Source organism: Fopius arisanus, unplaced genomic scaffold, assembly GCF_000806365.1.
Source record: "Fopius arisanus strain USDA-PBARC FA_bdor unplaced genomic scaffold, ASM80636v1 scaffold00187, whole genome shotgun sequence".
NCBI lineage: Eukaryota > Metazoa > Arthropoda > Insecta > Hymenoptera > Braconidae > Fopius > Fopius arisanus.
In genome coordinates, this window is record NW_011887926.1 from 21475 (window position 1) to 42948 (window position 21474).

Below are 21474 nucleotides of genomic sequence, written 5' to 3' on the forward strand. Positions count from 1 at the left end.
GATCTTCATTTTATTTTTTAGTTTTTTCTGGAAAAACTGCCAATTGTCGGATTCAAAGAGCATGTCCAATGGATCTCCCTTTTATATCCCTTCAATCTACTTTTTATATATTTTTTTTATTCCCTTCTTTTTCTATTTTCTAGTTTTGCCTAGATAAAATAAATAAAAATAGTATGTATAGGGAATACATAATTAATTGGTTACTTTTTCTTAAAAAATAGCCAAATTTGGATACAACGGAAATGATCAACATATCCTTTGGATCTCATTCTTCATAACTTATTTATTATGTATCATTCTTCAAATTACAATGACAGAGAAAAGGAGACAGATAACGAAAGCCCGATAACCTTCTTGATTTATATTGATTGGAATTGAAACAAAGCCTTCTTTGGAAGGAAGTTGAACGAAATGTCAAAAACTGTCAAGACTTGTCCGCTCAAAACAATGTCCACTACACCTAAGGGCCATTTCCCATAGGATCATCTATAGGATTGTCAATAGAATTCTCTATAGAATTTTTTTAAAAGAATATTCATGATAAAACACTCATGATATCGTCTATAAATTTCTATGGATAAACGTATAAAAATATTATAACAAAAAACAGGCAGTTTCATAAGAATTCTACGGAAAATGTACGATTTCCTATGGATTTCTCATATGAAATCCCATGACAAATTTGAAAAGAATTTTTCATCCGTGTCGGGTGGATGTAACTCAAGGTCGAATAATACACTATCATTTTACATTAGAATATATTCATTACAGAAGTTCAAGCGCAGAACAAGTGGAAAGCGCTCTTAAAAAAATTCAAAGCTGAACATTCCCGCGTTGAACTCAAACGATCGGGCGGCGCGCTTGAGGATTGCTATGAATCCAATTGGGTCTACTACGCAGCTCTAACTTTTTTATCCAGTTCGGTACTACCAAAGGCATCTACAGGAAACTTAGACATCGTTGTTGTGTTGAAGCCATCCCCAGCCAGAATTGAGATAGCGAAAAATGACTGTAAGAATCTAGTAATGGATAAAAAACCGAATGAGATTTTTGAAGAGTTACTGCGTGCGCAGAATCACACATATGCATTGTTGGAGAAATCTCAGACCGACAATAAACAAGAAAGCAGTTCAGCAGAGCAAGATAAACTCAACATGGCTTTTCTTGAGACACTATTACCAACCTTACGAGAAGTTCATTTTGGACTAGCGATTTGACGGTGTTCACATTCAGTGAAAGCAATGGCCATTTGGGCAACATTCTACCGAAAAGTTTCCGCGATCAGAAAACCAACACATCATAACTGTCCGTCCGAATAACCATCCTCGGGTTCGTGGCAGGCGGTAAAGCATATACCAACCTCCCACGCAGCGATGATGACAATTTGTTAAAATAGACATAACCATATTGTTGATAAATATTCAATAAAAGGAATCATACTTCAACTAACTGTGATTTATTATGTGAGGATTTGAAGTTAGTCATCCCAATATCCTTATTACAGAAAAAGAAACAAATTTAACATTTTTGGCGGGCTTACAGCTTTTGTAGACCCCTCAAGTTAAGACTTAGGGGTTATTCAGAAAATATATAGCAAGTTCATGGCGTATGTCTTCACCATTCATAACTTCAATAAGCACATCATCGTCATCGACTGCGATATCTTCATTTACATTGGCAATATTACTTTGTTGCTCCAAATTGATGATGATGTTGTTTAACGAACATGTAGTTTTTATAATTAAATTGATGATATCTAAACTCTTATCGAAATCGGTGTATAAAATCCGCCATTTCTGACTCGTGTAAGCAAACGCATTTTCAGAAACTACAGGAGCTCTAGACAATCGCTTATTGAATACTGTTTGTGCTGGTGATAGGTGAATATCGCGATACGGCTTCATTAAAAAGTTTGAAATAGGGTATGCTCCATCTGCAACGAAAAAATACGGCCAGTAAAGGTTCGATTTTTTTACTTGACTAGCTTCTGGTAAACGAATATTTTTTTTAACTACAGCTTTGTAAAGCTGAGAAGCTTGAAAAGTGGCAGAATCGTGTTGACTGCCAAATCCTCCTACATCTATACGAACGTATTTGTAGTTGGCGTCAACAGCAGCTTGTAGAACAACCGAATAATACCCTTTGAAGTTATAATACAATTTCCCAGACTGAGGAGGCTTTTTTATGTGGACATGACGCCCATCAATGGCTCCAATGCAATGTGGAATTTTCCATTGTGATGTACACCGTTTTTTTTTGCCGAGAGAGAGAGCCGCGAAGAAAACCGCGAAACCCACAGACCGTGAAGAAAAGTTAATAAAGGGATAGATATCAAAATAAAATAAAAATAGTTCCGCGATTATCCCGGACGACCCGGAGATTACGCTGAGGCGGTTGGAAATTTAGGGTTTTCCCTGCTAATTCCGGAATTAGCAGGAGTTGTGGAAGTACAGGGAATTCAGGGTAGGCGAATTGTAAGGGGTATACGCTGCTGAATCAGCAGGAGATTAGGGATTCTGTTAGCAAAGTTTAGTGTTAGAGGTTAATTATGGGATTATGTAATTAGTGGGGAAGTCGGGTCGGTCCTCAATCGCTTCGCGAAGAGGGATAATATAAAATTATCGTCCGACGTAGATTTGGGGGTTATTCCGTTCGCGAAATCTTCCCCAAATGAACAGTCTGGCTGCGAGTGCCCGCACCCCTAATAGGAGGGATCCGTGAGGACTTTTATTTTACGGGTTAGTGTTGGAAGGTCAGTGGGGGTGTTACGACCGACACCTCCCCGAATGACCGTATCAGTTCAGTTTACTAAGGTTGGTAAGTCCACAGATCCCCGGGGGAAACATCCGGGAAAGACTAGCCGCGATAATTAGGGTTGTTAGGGTCGTTAGAGAAGATTAATGGAAATTCGTTTCCGCCATTCAAATTTGAATGGGGAGAACTTAGCGCGCTGGGACAATTAGCGCCGTCGCGCTCAATCCGCCGGATCTAACGTTCCGACGAGACACGAGTTCCTCCATATTCTTGGCAGTTATCGCCAGGACGTAAGAGCCAACGGACGACTTTCCCCAGAGGAGAAAAAGAAAAGGAAGCAAGAAGAAAATGGGAGGATCCCACCCAGCTCGCAAGCCTCGTGGGAAGGTGAGGATAATTTTATAAATTTATCCCAGTAACACCGGTTACTGGAGAACGCATAATTATTTCGGTTCGCGAGTGAAAATCCGATCCTGTTCGATCAACGGATCGAACACTGTTTCCCTCCGTTGAGGTGGTTGCCAGTGTCTCTCAGCCATGGTTTATCCGAAAACCACGGCCGGTCGCGTGTGCAGGATTTATTTATCCCAGAGGGCCGTCCCTGTGGAGGTTTTGAGGCGATATCGCGTGTGGAAAGGCCTGAAAATCCTGGGGGAAACCGCCTAAAACCCCGTGGAAAGTGAGGAATTCATTCGGTTAACCTCGAGGGGTGTCCATGCCGTCGCGGCTTCGAGTGTTTTCCCCCACTCCGCTCCGCTCAACGTTCAGCGAGAATTCCAGCCCAACGGTGCTGAGAAAATCCCGTTTTACACGAACGGAGATATCGCGATCCCCATACGTGGTGAAAATCCCCAAATTTGGGAGAATACTCGTGGGTTATCCCCCTCGGTAATGGGATTTATCCGATGCCAATCGATGGAGGCATTGAGGCGTGGTAAAAATAAAACCGTCGGGGAATTTTCATAACTCGGGCCGCGACCGTTGGGTGTGGTGCGATCTCTCTCACACACTACTCTCCATCTCTCTCGCTCTCTCACATCGCCTCTTCTATAGGCTCTCCGAGAATTTCCTCGGTGAGTTATAAATTTACATTGAGTTAGCAAATAATTGACATTAAATTTCAGGAGTAAATTAAATTTCATTTTCATTTAATTCCATTAAATTTCAGGAATAAATCCCGGACCTCTCATGAGGGTTCGCGGAATTACGTGGGGTAAAAATTTATAATATGTCCATGGGTGAAATTTGTAATTAATCCCTTTTATGGGGGCCCTGACTTTTTGGGAAAATCCCGAGCCTCTCCTGAGGACTCGTGGAATTATGGGTATGTTTTCTAGTCGGAGGATTTATAATAAATTATTTCTACAGGGTCCTGAATTTTCAGAGAAATCCCGAGCACCCTCCGGTGCCTCGTGGACTTAAACGGGGGGGGGTTTTTTTTTTTTTTTCAATCATCACCGCCACGGCGGGTAGAATAAATACCGTTGACTCTGTCAACTGGGGAAATTTATGGCACTAGTGGTCGCGTTAATTAAATAAAATGGCTAATTTCGAGAAATATTCAGGGGAGTATGAAAATATATTTTTGAACATTTTCGCCCTTTTCCCCGAGTCCATCCCTCTCTCCACAACCTAGCACACTAAGCAGCGCAGGCATCCGTTGTCTTTCCCTTAACCCCTTCGATGAAATTAGGTCTAAGTACGGGTTCGTGATACGTTTTGTAATTTTAATCTAGGTTTAGGTTTTCGAGTTGCTGATTTCTCGATCAGGAAAAATTAGCTGGCGCCCGGCATCCTTTTTAGGTCCCGATTTTAGTTAAGTTTTTGCATCGGTGAGGAGGCCATAGGGAGGAAGGGCGAAGGTGATGGGCATTTTCGGTCGTTTAGAAAATGTCACGTCACACCATTTAGTTTAAAAATTCTGAGATATTCTACTGAAGTCAGTGATGGAAGGAACTGGCATATGTGTAGATACCAGTGTCGACCATAGAACATCCATCGTCTCAGATACAATTACAGAAATCGTTTTGATTCCCATTTTGAACGAAAACGCCATATCCGAATACGTATTTCCTGTCGCAAGAAACCTGCAAAGTGATAACCTACAATTAATATACATATAAAATAAACCGAAATTCGAACTTACTTTATTTCCAAATCCAAAGCTGGAGTCATCATTAAAAAATTACCTGAGCGACAAAACCAATCTTTCTTCTGGCATAATTGGTTGAGTGTGTCCGTTACACCAATTCTTGATAAATTTTTAAGAGACTAATTTTTAAGGACTAATTTTTGAGAGAATATAGTCAAATGTAGAGACAGTAATTCTCATATACTCGATGAATTTATCAGGATACAGTGGACTCTCGATAGTTGCAACACGTTAGGGGCTGTAGGGGTACCCGATTCGTGGAAAGTGGCAACTAACTCGGGCCCCCACTCCTGCGCGCCGCTCGGTCTCAATTCTGGGAAATTTAAAGGGACAAAAAGTATTTTCTTTTTCGGTGTCGAATAAAATAATTGAAGAAATATTTGTGCCGGGGAAACAACGTGTGTGTGGTACACAAGCATGGCTCTTTCGTATTTTGGTTACGATATCGATCGGAGGCGGAGTAGGGGTATCGCTCGAGCGTCTGAAACGCGAATCAGGGGAAAGAGTGGCAACTATCGAGAGTGCAACTAACGAGAGTCTACTGTACTTCCTTACCGCAGGAAACAAGTTGACGGACTCTCCATTAATAGAGCGACTCACATTGAGTTCGTGAGTCCTATTACCATTCTTTCGGTTTATTGAATCTGAATTCATTATCAATAATCCCAAGTGATAGCGCAGTATACACCAATTCTCCTAAAACCACAATAATTATTTTCTTTCATTGAACGTTTGAGTTTATCTCATTATTACATCTCGCCTCCAAAATCAATAATCCCATAGATATAAATGAAAATATTGCAACTCAACTCTCACGTTCGCAATGGAGTAATACCCGTTGAAGCCGCCATTTTCATTGACAATTCGTAACAGTCGAAATAAATTGGACTATTGTAATCTTTAACAAACAGAAGTATACTTACTCGATACACGAATGCTCGCCGCCACTTTATCCCACTCGGTGCCAATGTAACCCGTGCACCGATTCTCCTCGATTTTTTAGTCCAGATGGCTTGTCTACGGCGGACCTCGTCTATACGCAATGGCACCTTAGCCTGGTCCATTTCCAACAAAACGCTGTCATAAGTCTAATCACAGTTTGCCGGGAAGCGTGTTTCAACCTGTGCAGCATGCGGCACCACGTTTTGTCGGGCTGCGTGCGCACGAGCTCAGTCGTCAATTGGTCGGTAACGAAGGTATACTCTGAATATCGAGTTGACCGAATGTAGATCGATGGAGCACAAGAACTGCTCATGCGCAAGCGAAGTTGATCGGTGTACATCGGAGGAACTTGAACGAATCTCGGACGACGTTCGAACCGACCTCGAACCACGTTCGAATCTGCTTGGAACGACGTTCGACCGATTTCAAACCACGTTCGAACCAACCTCGAATCATAAAGGCGAGGCCGAAATAGACGCACGTTGAATGTTTGCAAGCGAGTTCCGCGCCGAGGACGCGCGTTGATCGATTTATGAATTCAGCGCGCAGCCGTTAAGAAATTACATGTAACCTGTACATAATGGACATTGATGAAAAATTGAATTTTAATGAGGGCAATGTGATTATTTACAGGGGAAATCCAATCGAATTAATCCTGGAAAACTCTGACTGATGCTTATGTGCTTCACATTAGACATAGTCGGTCAGAAACTGCCCTCAAGATTGATATTTTTTTATCTCGTTAAATTTGGAATTATCCCGGTAATGAAGGCTTTTAGGGGAAAATGTCAAAAAACTTTTTTTCGGGAAATATTTATAAGGTACAAAAAGTGTCATTCGATATTTCCTCGTTAAATCTTTAATTTCTGAGATATAGACAGAAACAACAAAAATTTGAGATTTGATTTGGATAAAATTCGATCCTTCAATGAATATAAAATTGATTATTTTAGTGAAAATAAAATTGTACATCTGAATTATTGATGTGGTTTTAATTAATACGATATTTTTTCTAATGATACTGTCGTGAATAGTATGAGATAAAAATAACTATCGATTATTCCTCGAATATTTTGTCTTCATCCATGAATTTTTTTGCAATCTAGAGCATTCCTCTGAAACATTTGACCCTCAATCATTTAGGTAGAATTGAAAGAGTGTATGGAATTACCCCGGTAGCCTGACGAATTTCATCCATTTCTGAATCGGATTCTGTTTTCATTGTGTGAATTATGGACAATAGGTTTAGTTAGTTTTGGGTTTAGTTGTAGTATTTATAATTTCGGTAAACTGAAAATCCTCTCCATCTTCAATTGTAGATCGTCATTTCGTTGGTCATGAATGCTTTGGTAGATTGTTGTGAGTTTTTTTTCACTGCTCCAAATCTTTCAGGGTCATCAGATAACTGTTCTTGGTCAGTTATAAACAAATCTTCATCTGGTATATTCAACCACGAAGCCATCTCGATCAGTGTAGGCAGTGGTTTTTTGACCAGTATCGGTGTCTCGAAAGCAACATCATGATTGAAATGCATGTTAGGAGTAGTCTTAGGAATCGAACGAAAAAGAAACGGTCTATAGTGGAGTGGTCAAAGGAAATATGTAAGAAAATTGGAAGATTAATTTTTATAAATTTAATTACTCTCGTGTGGGAGCCCGTCGTTTCTGAGAAATTCTATTGATAACAAAAGTCCATTGACATTTCTTCCTAAAGTCACTCATCATCACGATGATTAAATATCCAATGAAATAAATGGGAAAAATCGACTATTCATCCAAATCAAATCTCAAATTTTCGTTAATTCTATCAATATCTCAGAAATCAAAGATTTTAGAAGAAAATGTCAAATAAAACTTGTTGTAGCTTCCAAAATTTTCTGCAAAAAAAATTTGCCGTCATTTTCTTCTAAAAGCCTTCATTACCGAGATAAATCGATATTCAACAAGAGAACAAAAACATTAATTTCGATGACACATTCACTCCGTTGACTTGGCGGTTTCGTCCCTACGGTCAGCCTTGTCATCAGTAAGGCTTTCTTTTTACAAAATATAAATATTCTATTCATAACAAATTGTTTACACCTACATCTGATGCTGTGAAGGTTATTATTTAATCGAAAAAACTACATATTTTAATCAATTAAATGCAAAGAATGGAGTGTCTTGGAGTTACTAGAACACCTCAATACCGCTTCTTGCCAGTTATAGACCCATCATCAAAGAGCAAATGGCAGAAGAGTAATAAATGTTATTGAATATTTTCGAATATACTCGTTCATAATGTTACGTTCCTATAGATGTCGAGAAGATGGATTTTAGTAGATTGACACCTTTGAGAGATAACTCCGGTTGTCAATAGATAGCTATATTCCTTAGCTAGGTTCCACTAATCAAGGCCACTATGCGTGGCTGATCAATTAAGTTGGTTTAACTAGAGTTTTGACAGTTTTATTTAGATTGAAACTTCACTTGATTACACTTGGTTTCACAATCTTGTTAAAATAACTTATACAAAGCGCGATTTACTATTATAGACGTTTATGAACACTTTGAATTAAAGAAATCCTGTGATTTACTTTTAGTAAAATATATTCACTTGAAATTTGAAGAGAAGAATCTTCGGGGTTGAGTCAGAGTTGGAATTGGATGAGAAAATGAAATAATGGACGTGGAAGTTGAAATAGAAGTGTGAGTTTTAGGACTTTTAGGAGCAAGTTTTATAGGGTTGAATCTACGTATGAGGAAAATGCTGCGGGAGACTCGCGGGGGCGTGCGCACCCTGAGTTTAGAGGAGAGGATTTGCAGATAGGCAGTGATAGGGAGGCGAGACGGTTGACTTTCGGTCAGCAGTCGAGTTGGAGGGTTGTGATCGGAATTTTGGTGATTAAAATGCAACTCCGTTTTTATCTTTGAGGAAAATTCTGATCCCACGGATTGTTGAGATTCGAGAGGGTTTCTTCAAAATTTATGGTACTTTAGGATTTCCGGGGTTCGCCGTGTTCAAATAACTTCTTAGAGATTTGAAAATTATCTGGTTTTTTAATGGTTTTCAGGGGATTTTTACGATGTACGGATGTAAGAGGGAAATTCTGTTTTTCGTTTCTGGAATATTTATTATGCACGTGTGCATTAAGTTCATTTAAAAATCTGGTCTTGAGTGTGGGAAAAGCAGTTTTATGCTTTTTCCACGAAAAAATATCTTTGAGGTTTCGAATATTTTAAATAACGGTTTTTGTTATTTTAAGTAATTGGTGAAATTAGAAATAAGATATTTGCTAAGTTTGAGACTTATGTACTAAGTGTCGGTAAGGCTCGACAGTCGATGAAATAAGGTAGAAAAAATTGCTAGCACCATCGTAGGGCATATGGTAGGGACGTAACAATAACAACAGTTGCATCATTTGAACAAAAATCATTTCATATCTACATTCATTTCTCATATTTTGGAAAACTTAAACGAAAATGGAACCGTCAGCTTCATAAGCAATACGTTCAGGGTGGTCAAAAATGGCAAATTTGGTTTTCGAGGCCTCTGTAACAGGTCCATGCGACACTTGTCACATTTTATCAAATATTAATTCACTTCTTGATACTGCAATAGTAAAAACCGACTCAATTGAAAGCAAAAGCATTGTTTTTATGATTATGCAATTTAGAATGCATAAATGATGGACAAAATTATTTTTAATAGCGTTTCCAACATGTTGCACTTGTAAAAGTATCCATAGTTAATATACTGACAGCACAAAGTGATTATCGTCAGTAATTTTTGAAGAACATTTAAATTCCAAATGGTCCAAGTCGTTCTGAGTTACGTCTTTTTTTAATCGAACATTTGGCATACTTCTTTTTTAATTATCTTTCGAAGATAGATTTTTTTTACTCAGGGACCGTCGAATTATATTTTAGCTTGTTATAAACGTTATTAATTTTTTTTATATATTACTCCGTGATCCTCTCTACATGCATGATGAGATAATATAGATATATATATAGATAGTGGATTAAAATTTTTTTTGATAATCAGCCTCAATTGATCATATAATAGATATAAGGGCTAGAGTACTGAACAGTGTGATAATTCCTATAGTATTCTTTGGGTCTCTAGGAGAACTAGAAATGTGCACGGTTTCGACTGCACTCAAGGTATTACAGCCTCAACCCTTCATTTTCCCACTTGCACTCACTCCACCATCAACCCCTATTTTACCCTTCCAGACTCATCCCAGCCTCGACCCTTCATTTTTTTCCGTGCACTCTCTCCACCATCAATCCCCTATTTTACCCTGCCACACTCATCCCAGCCTCAACCCTTCATTTTCGCACATGCACTCACTGCACCATCAACCCCCTATTTCACCCTGCCACACTCATGCCACTCTCAATCCTTCATTTTTTTCCGACGGATTCATCCGATACCCGAACTCGCGTGTGACCCTCACATCCATGCCCCCTCCCCGCTTCTTTACCGTCAAGCGCCTATTTGTTTACAAAAATGAATAAAAATGGATTTCTCATTCCCACTACTCTTTTATTCCACCCCCTATGAATTCAAATGAAAAATCCTTAATCGTTCAAATTTTTTTCGAAAGGGGCCCGAAAATTTGGCACCCTCACTTCGGAGCCCCAGACGGCCCTGAAAAAGTGTGCCGTTTTGTCATTTTTTCTCTTATCGACCGTGTATTTTTTAGTTGGAGCTTCGATGTCTGCCGCAAACTGTGGGGGGGGGGGGGGGGGGTAAAAGTCACCAAAATTTCCCCACCACGAGAAAGCCGGGCCATAACTCCTAAATTATGAAACCATAATTATATTGACCACCAAATTATTCTCTATCGATTCCAATTATTGTTGATTTTTTTAAGAATAACTTCTGCTCATTATTATTGACAAAAAAAAAATTAATTAAACGAAAATTAATAACTCCTAAATTCGGATAATGTTCTCCTAAATTCCACCCAATTACCACCTACATATTTATGAAGAAAAAAATTTGAAAAGTTAATAAAAAAATAGATTTCTTCCAAATGCACAGTGCTCCGGGGCCCGCGATTAAACGGCTACGGTCAATTCGGTTATCGAGGTCGCTAATATAACCCTACCATCATCTCTCGGCATTTTCCGAACGCTGTTTTCATGCTCACTTCTGCCCATTATATATTTTTCATAATTTATCCCAAAATAATCAAACAAACATCGCCAAATGCATCGAATAATCCACCTTATTCATCCCACATCATTCTTTCATCTGTGTTCATCGATTTCTACCTGTTTTTCATCCAAAACTTGCATCCACGCAACATCCACGCAATACACACTAGATCCACGCTATAGCGTGGATGATAGTTTTCTAGGGAACCATCATTTCAAAATGGATGACAACGGTGACTTGAGTATTTGTAAAAAAAAAATATTGGCAACTGAGCAAATTAACGAGATAAAGGAGATGCCAATTAATACGTTTATAAGGAAGAGTGAAGCATGAGAAGGTGGCTTTTGACAATCCTTGAAGAATGAAGGGCCCCGAAAATGTCAGGGTGATTCAGATCGTGAAACGCAGAATCGAAGGGTGGAAAATTCTATCTCTCACACTCTCATGGCTGTGATAAAACCTGAACCGTTTATCTCTTCACTCCAATTGGCAATAGGAACCTTTATATACAGGAAAACAGAATCTAGACTCGTCGTGGATCTTTTGTCCCAATTGCACATTTACCCTAGTTATATGAGTCTCAGATTATTCGAAAGTAGCATGATCATGGATTCACCCAAGATTAATATTGAAAAAGACTCCTTTGTTCAATTTGTGTTTGACAACACAGATCACAATGTATCAACTCTCGATAGCCGCGAAACCCTTCATTGTTTGGGAGGAATAAAATACGTTATTCCCGAGGAGAAGATCCAAGTCAAATTTTTTCTTTTCTTTCACTTGTCTTTCTTATTAGTGTAACACTTTTCCCCGACCTCGTCCCGGGGTTGAGGATAGCCATTACCTTCGCCCGTTCCCATACCCACATCCGTACCGTCTAACAGAATTAATGAGGGCGCCAGCTAAGCTTTTTATTGGCCAAAAGTTAACAAAAACCGAAAACACCGCGGCGGTTCAAGGAGGTGGGGTGCCCTGCCCTGCCCGAGGTCAGCCGGCCTCATCCAAAAGATCCAGAAACAAGAGCACGAATGGACCGGTCGAGTGGGGTTGAAACTTGTCTTCGCGACAACACAAAATCCTAGATCCATAAATTACCCCAACCGGGGTGTGACTGTAAAACTACCCGCGAGAGGCGAAAGCCGATGATGAAGGGAACGGAAGCGGGAAGGCCTGGGGTCGCTCAGGATGCTAGGTCATGAAGAGAGGGCCGGGGTCCACAGATACGCGAAACCATGAGATAAAGGGAGCAGACGGCAGTCCGGGATACCGAGAGCATGCTTGCGGGAATCCGAGGCGTGAAGGGTGACCTCTAGGAATACCTCGCCGAGAGCGTGACGTAAGATAGCGGACTCCCGATAGGCCGAGCGCGTGGGGATTAAATCACCCGATCGCACACTTGCGGGAGTGTAACGGGCCCACTAGGGTAGCCCAAAAATTAGAGAGCATATCCAGACCGGGTAAGACTCTCACCCAGCAAACCTCACGCGAGGGGAGCATTCCTCCCACCCGGAGATCGTCACCAGGGAGAGCGTAGACCTCACCTAGAAAGCATGTAGACCAATGCGGGACATTGGGAGCCTATCGAGGGCTCGAGAGAGAGCTGTCAGTGGTCCGCACTGGGAGCCAGCCGAAGGGGCTCTGCCGAGGGAGTGGGCAGTCTGGGCAGTACTGACGATCCCCCCCACTCTCGACAACGGCTGGATGGGCTGCCGTGTGCCGGGACATGCTGCCCGCACTGATCTCCATAGCCGGGCCCGGCAACCTTCAGGTAGTCGGGAGCCAGCCTGTTACTAGGGTCGGGATAATCCTCTCATCCTAATGAGTACCCAATTAGACAACCATTATGAGCGAACAAGTTCCAGCAGTGACGATATTGCAGCCAGCCACGTAGAGTGGCATGCCAGTCGCATAAAAATGGCTGACCCGCCAGGATTGGCGCAAATTTTCAGTTTCAAATTTTAAATAAAAAATAGAAAAATTGAAATTTACAATGAAAAACCCTCAAGAATATATTTAGGAATTGGTTTTCGGTAATTATTATTTTCCTCCCAAGTAATGCCACTCTAAGTGTGAAAAATAAAAATTTGCCACGGTTATTTTTGGAAGATTCCTTTATATATTATATTTAATTCCTGATGGTTTTTTTCATCCCAATTTCAACCAATCAAATGCTGGCATTTTCCGTCACGATGTACAAGTAAAACGGTTTTACTTGGGATATTTTTGGAATATTTCCTCGTTTGTTGCTAAGCAATGACAATATCCAATAAACAATTGGTACGCGTTTCAAACCCCAAAACTGTCATTAGAAAAAATGAAGTTCAAAGACTTTACCTCGACATAAGCAGATTTGGAGGAGAATCCTTGGACATTATTGATCAACAAATTGAAAAAAAAATTGAAAATTGAGATTTCCTAATAAAACCGTTTTGCTGTTACCATATAAAATGTCACACATTTAATTGCTTGAAATTGGAATGAAAAAAAAATCCGGCCAAGTCCCTCACTTCGTTCGGTTAGAATGCTCACTTTCGGCGCATGTAGGCAGAAAATTATATTTATAATTCAAATTGATGGAAAATCAAAATTCCCGCTCGATCGCACGGTGGCCCTCTGCCGGTATCGGTCGAACCAGAGCTCAAGCAGAGAGAGATATCGAATTAGAGCAGGTAGTTTTGTTAAGTGGATGAGGCCCCTCTCCCAGCTCTGACTAATGAAGCTCGGGAGCCGCGTGAGCGTAATGAGCTCAGGTTGCCGGGCCCTGCTCTATATAACTGGATAGAGTATCCCTATGCCCCCACTACGCCGACACTGAGGCCGTACTGTAGGACAAGCAGCGCCTCAGAATAGTAGCTCGAGTACTACAGTGCACTTGACTGCGCATGCGCATCACCCAATGGAGGGTGATCACCGATAAACATGCTTCTCCCCTTCCACTGACAACTGCGCTGAGCATGCGCACTTGATAGAACTTTGGTTCCCGGACTACTATTCGGAGGCGCTGATTGACTTTCAAATCGGCCTCACCAGGGGAATATGCGATAATCTATCCCAGAGGTGGGCAACCTCAGGTAGGCTCGGAGCTGCAGCCATAAAATAATTAAGGTCCCAATTATAGGGGACTTGACGCTATTACAAGGGTTGTCGTACATCTGTCGAGTGGGGGTAATATTGGGAGATAGCGCATGCGCGCTATGGAAATGTGAGGAGAAAATGTTGTGAAATTTTCTATCGTGCTTGGACATTTTCTGTTTTCTTAAAATTAAAAAATTGGATGGACTGGTGAGTCATGTCCGGGTAATTCCCCGCCAAAAACGCCTAAAACCTGGAGTAGATTTTCAGCAAGGAAAAGGAAATTTTGACCCATTTATGGTTTTTTTTGAAAATGAGGTATTTTCTATACCGATAAAAAACCAATTTACATTTTCGTAGAAGTTTACTCGAAGGTGATTAATATCATGATTTCATTGTAAGTTGCTAATAATATACTGAAAACTATTGAATATTAAGCCACAACAAAGTTGAGACTATCTGAAATTACTCGCATTATTTCAACTCTTTCATACTAAAAGGTGAAGTTTTTGAAAGAACCTTTTTTACACAACGGAAGGAGTTTTAAAAGAAAAATTTCATGACATTTTTTCGTAAATGGCTTGAACTAGTATGTTCTCAAGGACATATTGAAAATTGGTCAAATTCATTCGATTTTTCAATTAAACGAAGTGATAATTCAATTTGATAATGCACGCAGATTCAATAAGAAAATTGAGAAACATCATTATTATTTATTTTCTATTTTATTATTATTTTGTTGAGAAATACTATAAATGTTGATATGCGATCGATATTGATCGGAATTGATAAAAAATTATGCATTCAAGATTTCCAAGGATTGAAAGACACTGATAATATTTTTCTTAGGGAAATATTCCGGCATTTTAATTTGGAGTTGAGAGTGAAAAATAAAGAAGGGAAATTCGGAAATTTATTATGATCAACAACATAATAATAATTATTAATAGTTTTCTGAACAATATTTCCTCTTCAAGCAGTATATGCAAGTTACGAATATTTTTTTTGTGCAATGCATTAGTGCACAAACGTATTAACTAATCCAAAAAATCAGAACAAAAATTTGGGTAATTAGAAGGAAGTTTCCATGGAAAAAATTGAAAATTTTCTTATTTTACTTTTTCCACCACCAAGTTTATGCCGAATATCCTCTCTATTCTTGCCTACGCGCAGGGCATCACGGGCCCGAAGGGGGGCGCAGCCATAAATTTTATGACTTGAGACAATTTAGCCTAATTGAGATCGGGAGCTGAAGTAGCTCCGAGAGCTGAGGTTGCCCACCTCTGGTCTATCCAGTTATATAGAGCAGGCATGGGCAATCTCCAGGTAGCTCGGAGCAGAGCCATAAACTCGAATTAGAAATCCAATAAAGTTTACAACCATTTCAATAATAAGGGTCTTAGTACTAGCGTAGTGGGGGCAGTAGTGGGGGCTTCACAGGTACTAAGGTGGGGAGTGTCCCATGAAGCGTCTGGCAAGAATTTATCCTCCGGAAGGGTAAAATTTGTCGCGCATCGGATTATTTTTTAATGCACACATGAAAAAAAATTGAAATTTTTCTCATCGACTTATTTCTCTGCTTTTCCTTTACTTGAGTCTCCTTTCTCCTCTTTTCCTTTTCTTAAGCGTCACCCCCACTTCGGTTGATCTCAGCGGAGGAGAAGGGCCTTTACGACCTGGGTCATAAAGGCCCATCACCCGATACAATGGGCTTTCGTCTGCCCTTTGTTACGCACTAATAGAGGTCAGGAGCAGGACTTGCTCTCAGAGCAGAGTTTGCCCAGCCCTGATATAGAGATCAGTGGCTGCCCACCTCAGGGAGGATATCCCTGACACTAGCTTCTCCTGGAGCGCGCCGAATTCGAACGTCGCCACTGACCCCTTCGAACAACCCCTTCGACGGATCAGCCGTTCGAATGTCTACCCCATCTAACATGGAACGCACATACGCCAGTATGACTCCTATGCTATGTGCCAGGAAGTTTCATAGGAGAGTTGGGAATGTTTCCACGTGTCCACCCTATGCTGTTGCCTGACTCCAGGCCCTTAACACCCTAAGCACTCGGGCCCCAGTCCTCACACCCTTCGACGATTCGAGAAATTCCCGGGGAGGGTCGAGATGGCAGATAAAGATAGCCAAAATATCCCAAAATTGGTTTAATGTGCGGGATTCACAAAAATCCCCTTACATTAGACTCTTGATAGGATTCTTACCATTTGTCCGAAACCCCGGTGGCAAGAGTTTTCATTTTACGCCACTTTGAAAAGATATGTTTCTTTCGAAACGAGCTTCGATTTCTTGGAAATATTGCTTAGGTATGATCAAATAGACTGATAAAAAAATGCTTTTTCTAAGTAAATTTACTACTATCAAGAAAATATACACATTTCCAATTTTTTCATGTATTGACTAGAAGCAAGTCAATTTACTTGGGAAAACTATTTTTTTCCGTGTATCTTCTTTTTTTCATAGCTCATTGAAGAATATAATAATTTATTCCTTGAAACATAAGAACAATGAATATTTAAATACTCGAAAATTGATAGCCCGATTGATAAACCAATTAGTCCTAAAAATTATTATTCGAAGATTTTTGAAATATATAATTACTAAAATACAGAGTCAATATTTAATTTGCTGATCAACCTCTGAATGAACTGAATTTGATTTCTAGATCTGTTGCAAGTGCGTCAAGTCAAACTACGCTAGAGGGAGATGTGTGTGCAAGCACACCGGACTTCCTTGCACCAAATTTTGCAAATATTGCTGTGGTGCCGACGATTGCATCAATTTTGATACCCGGGACGATTGTCAACATGAAGAAATAGATATGAATCTTGAATCTGATGACGAAGAGTATGGAGGAGAAAGAGAAACACAAGAAGAATTGGAAGAAGTCGACGAAGAAGTTGACGAAGAAATCGGCTAAGACGAGGATTTTTTTGAGGTCGATTTTCATTACTATTGATTTTTGCATTTCAATATGCTTGTAATTATGCTTCTTCATTGTATTATTTACTCAATGTAAGTTTTTTTTAATACTTCTAGACTTAAATTAATTTTAATACTTCTTTTTACTCATCTCTTAATAATTTTTTAAGCCAACACGTATGAGAAAATTCATTAGAACATGCTATCCTTTTTTATAGGAAATTCTACTGAAATTTCGTTGAATAGCTATAGATATTCCATTCAAATTTGATAAGAAATTCGCCAAAAAATTCAATTAATTTATTGCATCATTTGTTTTGTATTTATTCAATAGAGAAGTGAATATATGATTTATCTATAAAAAATTTTTGGTCTAAATTATCTTTTCTTTTAGATTTTATTGCTAGAAATGAAGAATATTTTCACACAAAAAAAAGTTCAATACTTTATCGAGTGTTTCCAACGGAAATAGCGGAAAAATTTCGAGTTTTTCAATGCAACATGGATTGGAAATAAACAGACTCACGATTTCCTAAAGTCATTTGTTTCCGGTCCAACCGATTTTATTTTCATACAGTCATATTTTGACAGAGGTATTTTGAAGTTTTTCTACAATTTAGGGGTTTTTCATGAAAAACCGCGAAATTGATCAATAGATTTTTTTCCTACCCATGTCATATTATTAATATCACTATTAGTCATCTGCCACTTCATATCATAAAGTAAACCATATGATTTTTTAGTACTTTGCATATTAAGGTATTAATCAAGACCAAATAGTCTTTCATCAAGTTGTGATAAATATCCAAAAAAAAAATAAAAAGAAAACGGAAGAGAGAGTGAGAGTGACATGAAGCGAGAGACAGAGAGGAGCATTTCACGCAGAAGCTACAAAATCATTTCTGTTTCCAATTGACTCCAAACTCAGGGTCAGAGTGATGTCAGGGCATGCGCTCTACAATTATAAGCGCCCGCTCAGCAGAGTTTCTCCGCTGGAGCCAGAATGTAGGAGTAGAATTCTAAAGTGACGTTTTATTCGTTATTTATCGGAAATACGAAAAAATTTCTTCGACAATTTTTGTTGCAAATTAATCCATACAGGCAATGAGAAAAAAAATTGCAAAATCATCTATTGGTTTCAGACGTAAGGGGAAGTTGGCGTGAAAATTTAAGGGAAACATGATTTTTTAAATGAAAAAATCGCATTTATTTGAATTTTATGGAATTTTAATTCATTCTTCATTGAAAACAAAATCATAACAATTTTTATTTTAACGAAAGAAAATATTTTCTAACGCCGCATTTTTGGACAGATGTAGGGGATAAACGGTGAAGAATGGAGATAAAATACCCACAACCTTTTTTTTGAAGAATTCCAAGCTCTATAACTTTGTACATTATCTTGCTTGATGAATCTGGCATACTTTGCGAGTTATTTGCAAAAAACAGATTGATTGAGTGGGTTTTATCTTTTTTCTAGCCTTTTTCCAAAGTTGGAACTTTCGAATCTCCTCAGTGTTTTGTAACAATAATAAACATGAAAGCTACAGGTAACTCGTTCGTTGTGACAAATTCACTTTTTTTTTGTTTGTATTAATAAAAGCAGAAAGAGCAATACAATAAGGGTCATTGTCAACACTGAAACTATAATTACACATCATCGAGGACAAGACGTTGAGTGTAATGTAATTAGTTATACTTATATGAAATCTTTTCGTTCGAAGATGCTGAACAATACCAGACCGATACCAGATCAAATGAAAATATGAAAGTAGCTATTTTTGCAGTGATTTTCTTCATTAATTTTGCAAAAGATATTGACTAATTCTGGGGCAAGAAATATTAAGTATTTCTGGCGAATGAATTCCATATTTTTTCACCAACGGGGAGGAATGTTGGTAAAGGGAAGAGCACGTGACAATTATTCGAGAACAATAAGTTCGCATTCAACTTATTTCTGGAATACAATGACGCAAATTATCATGGTCAGCCACGAGAGGACAATAGAAGGGAAAAAAAAGGAAAAAGGTACAGCAGCGCCTGCCGTGCATAGTAGGTAGCCTGACGTTGGTTGCCTAGTGGGACCTTGAAATTATACTAGAAAGTAATCCTACCTAGTCACAACTATTTCAATCACACCCATAAAACGTACTGATGGATCTAAAAAAAAGAAAGGGGATGGTGGCCGCGATCCCGAGTGGAAATTGCGTCAGGTGACCCTGAAGTTGGATCAGTATTGGATCCGACAATAGTCAGGTTTTTGCCTGATCGAGTAATCCCTGATCAGAAACTGATCAAATCTTGATCCAATTAGTGTAATCAAAAATAACTCAGGTCAATTATGATCAAGTTCTGACCTGATAGGCATGACCTTAATTCGATTTCAGGTCACCTGAAATAGAACGGATCAAATTCTTATCTTCCTGATATGATCTCAGCCATTACACGGCGTTATGAACCATTTCTGATTAGGTTGGGACGTGACGCAATTGATTTCAGGTTAGACCGGAACAAAACCTGACAATGTAATTATAAAATTTTGGGTATATGTACTTTGAACCAAAGAAAGTCGAATGCTGGCTTTTCGTGTGAATTTTAAATCGTTCTTGCACGGGAAATTATGAACATATAATTTTGTAAATGGTTTCAGGGAATATCACAAATCTGAATATTTCATTGCTGAGTTATTTTCATCATTCCAGACAAAGTAATTACTTTTGCCTATTTACCTCTCAATTTTTTAAATATATGTAATTATCATATGGCTGAATCACCGAGATGACAGTTATCCATAACCTCAATTTTCAAAGCGTACTCGCCTTGTGTGAAGGGAATGTTTTGAATTTAACTGGAGTTTTTTAAATTAAGAATATATTATTGACAATTATTAACAATGAGTGATGATACGGAAAGAGGTGCACATGACCGGGAAATGACCAGGGTACGTGTAAAAAGATTCCGAAAGTTTCGACGTGAAAATAAAATTGATGAAAGGAGTGCTGCGGCAAGCTTATCATGTGTCAGCATTGACAACTCTGCAAACATTGCAATGGATGTGGATGAATATATCTCATCAGATACTTACGAATCCGATGAGATGAACCGATCGTCTAGAGCTGGAGATGTAAGGCTGGATCTTTCTGCTGAGTTTTCTCAGTTGGAAGACTCAATGAAATCGGATCGGAGTGATCGATCGGATAATTTTGAGGAAAATGAAATGGATTACAATGAAGCTACACTGAGTGAAGAGGAAGACCATAATATTGAATGCAACGAAGGTGAGGATTCCACAGAGGAAGAAATATTGATAGAGGACGCAGAATTAGATGAGGTGGAAGATCTTCGTCAATGGGCTAAAAAGGCGAAGAACTTGCCTCAAAGTGATCTGGATAGTCTTCCAAAAATATTGCGGAAAATCAAATATCCTACATTACCGGCGACAGCGAAAACATTTCTAGACACAACTGGTGCAAAATATGACATTCGAACTTTCGACAATTCAAATGATAGTCAATATGTATGTTTCGGAGTAAGCCAGCATTTGAAGGAAATAATTAATGTCGAACTGCACATAAATCGTAGAATTCCGTTGTTGATCCATGTCGAAGGTGCTTCGCCATTCAAATCTAGTAGCAAGCAATTCTGGCCAGTACTGGGTTAATTTTTTTTCGATCCTGACATTTATCAAGTATTCCCAATTTCTCTTTACTGCGGTATTGGTAAACCAAAAAATATTCATCAAGTTTTTGAAGTTTTTGTTCAGGAATTGAACATTCTGATGAGCAATGGTATTGTCATTGAGGAACTCCAGTTCGAAGTTCATATAAAGGTGTTCATTTGCGATAGGCCTGCACAATCATTTGTGAAATGTATTAAAAATCATGGAGCAAAACGTGCCTGTGAATGCTCTGCTGTACACGGGGAAAGAATCAAGGGTCGGACTGTCCATCTCTCTACAGAAGCCTCACAAAGAAGGGACAAGACTTTTCGCAACCAGGAGGACCCTCTTCATCACGATGGGTTATCACCTCTGACTGCTCTTAATTCACCTATCGATATGGTTAAACATTTTGTAGTGGATGTGATGCACCTGTTATGGCTGGGAATTATGAAGAAATATTTAGTTCATATTTGGATGCATAGTGATCTTGAAACAAGATGTACTTATTATCAGAAAAACCTATTGTCAAAATATTTATTAATCTCATTTTTTATTTTCTCACGTGGCTTGCAGAATTTTAAGTCCTACAGAATTGCCCATCACTTTTAATTCGAGGGCAAAAACATTCTTACGAATATTCGTCCTGCTGAGTGCAAAGCTGTATGGGAAATTCACACTAGTCTCCAATGTTCATCCTCGGGGGTCGAGCTACCAACCGAGCGCGTCTCCGGGTGGTGGATAGGAGGACGACCGGGCGGAATAACCACCTCGGCGGAGGCCGGGACAGAAATGCCTCGAACTCTGCGCGGGGCT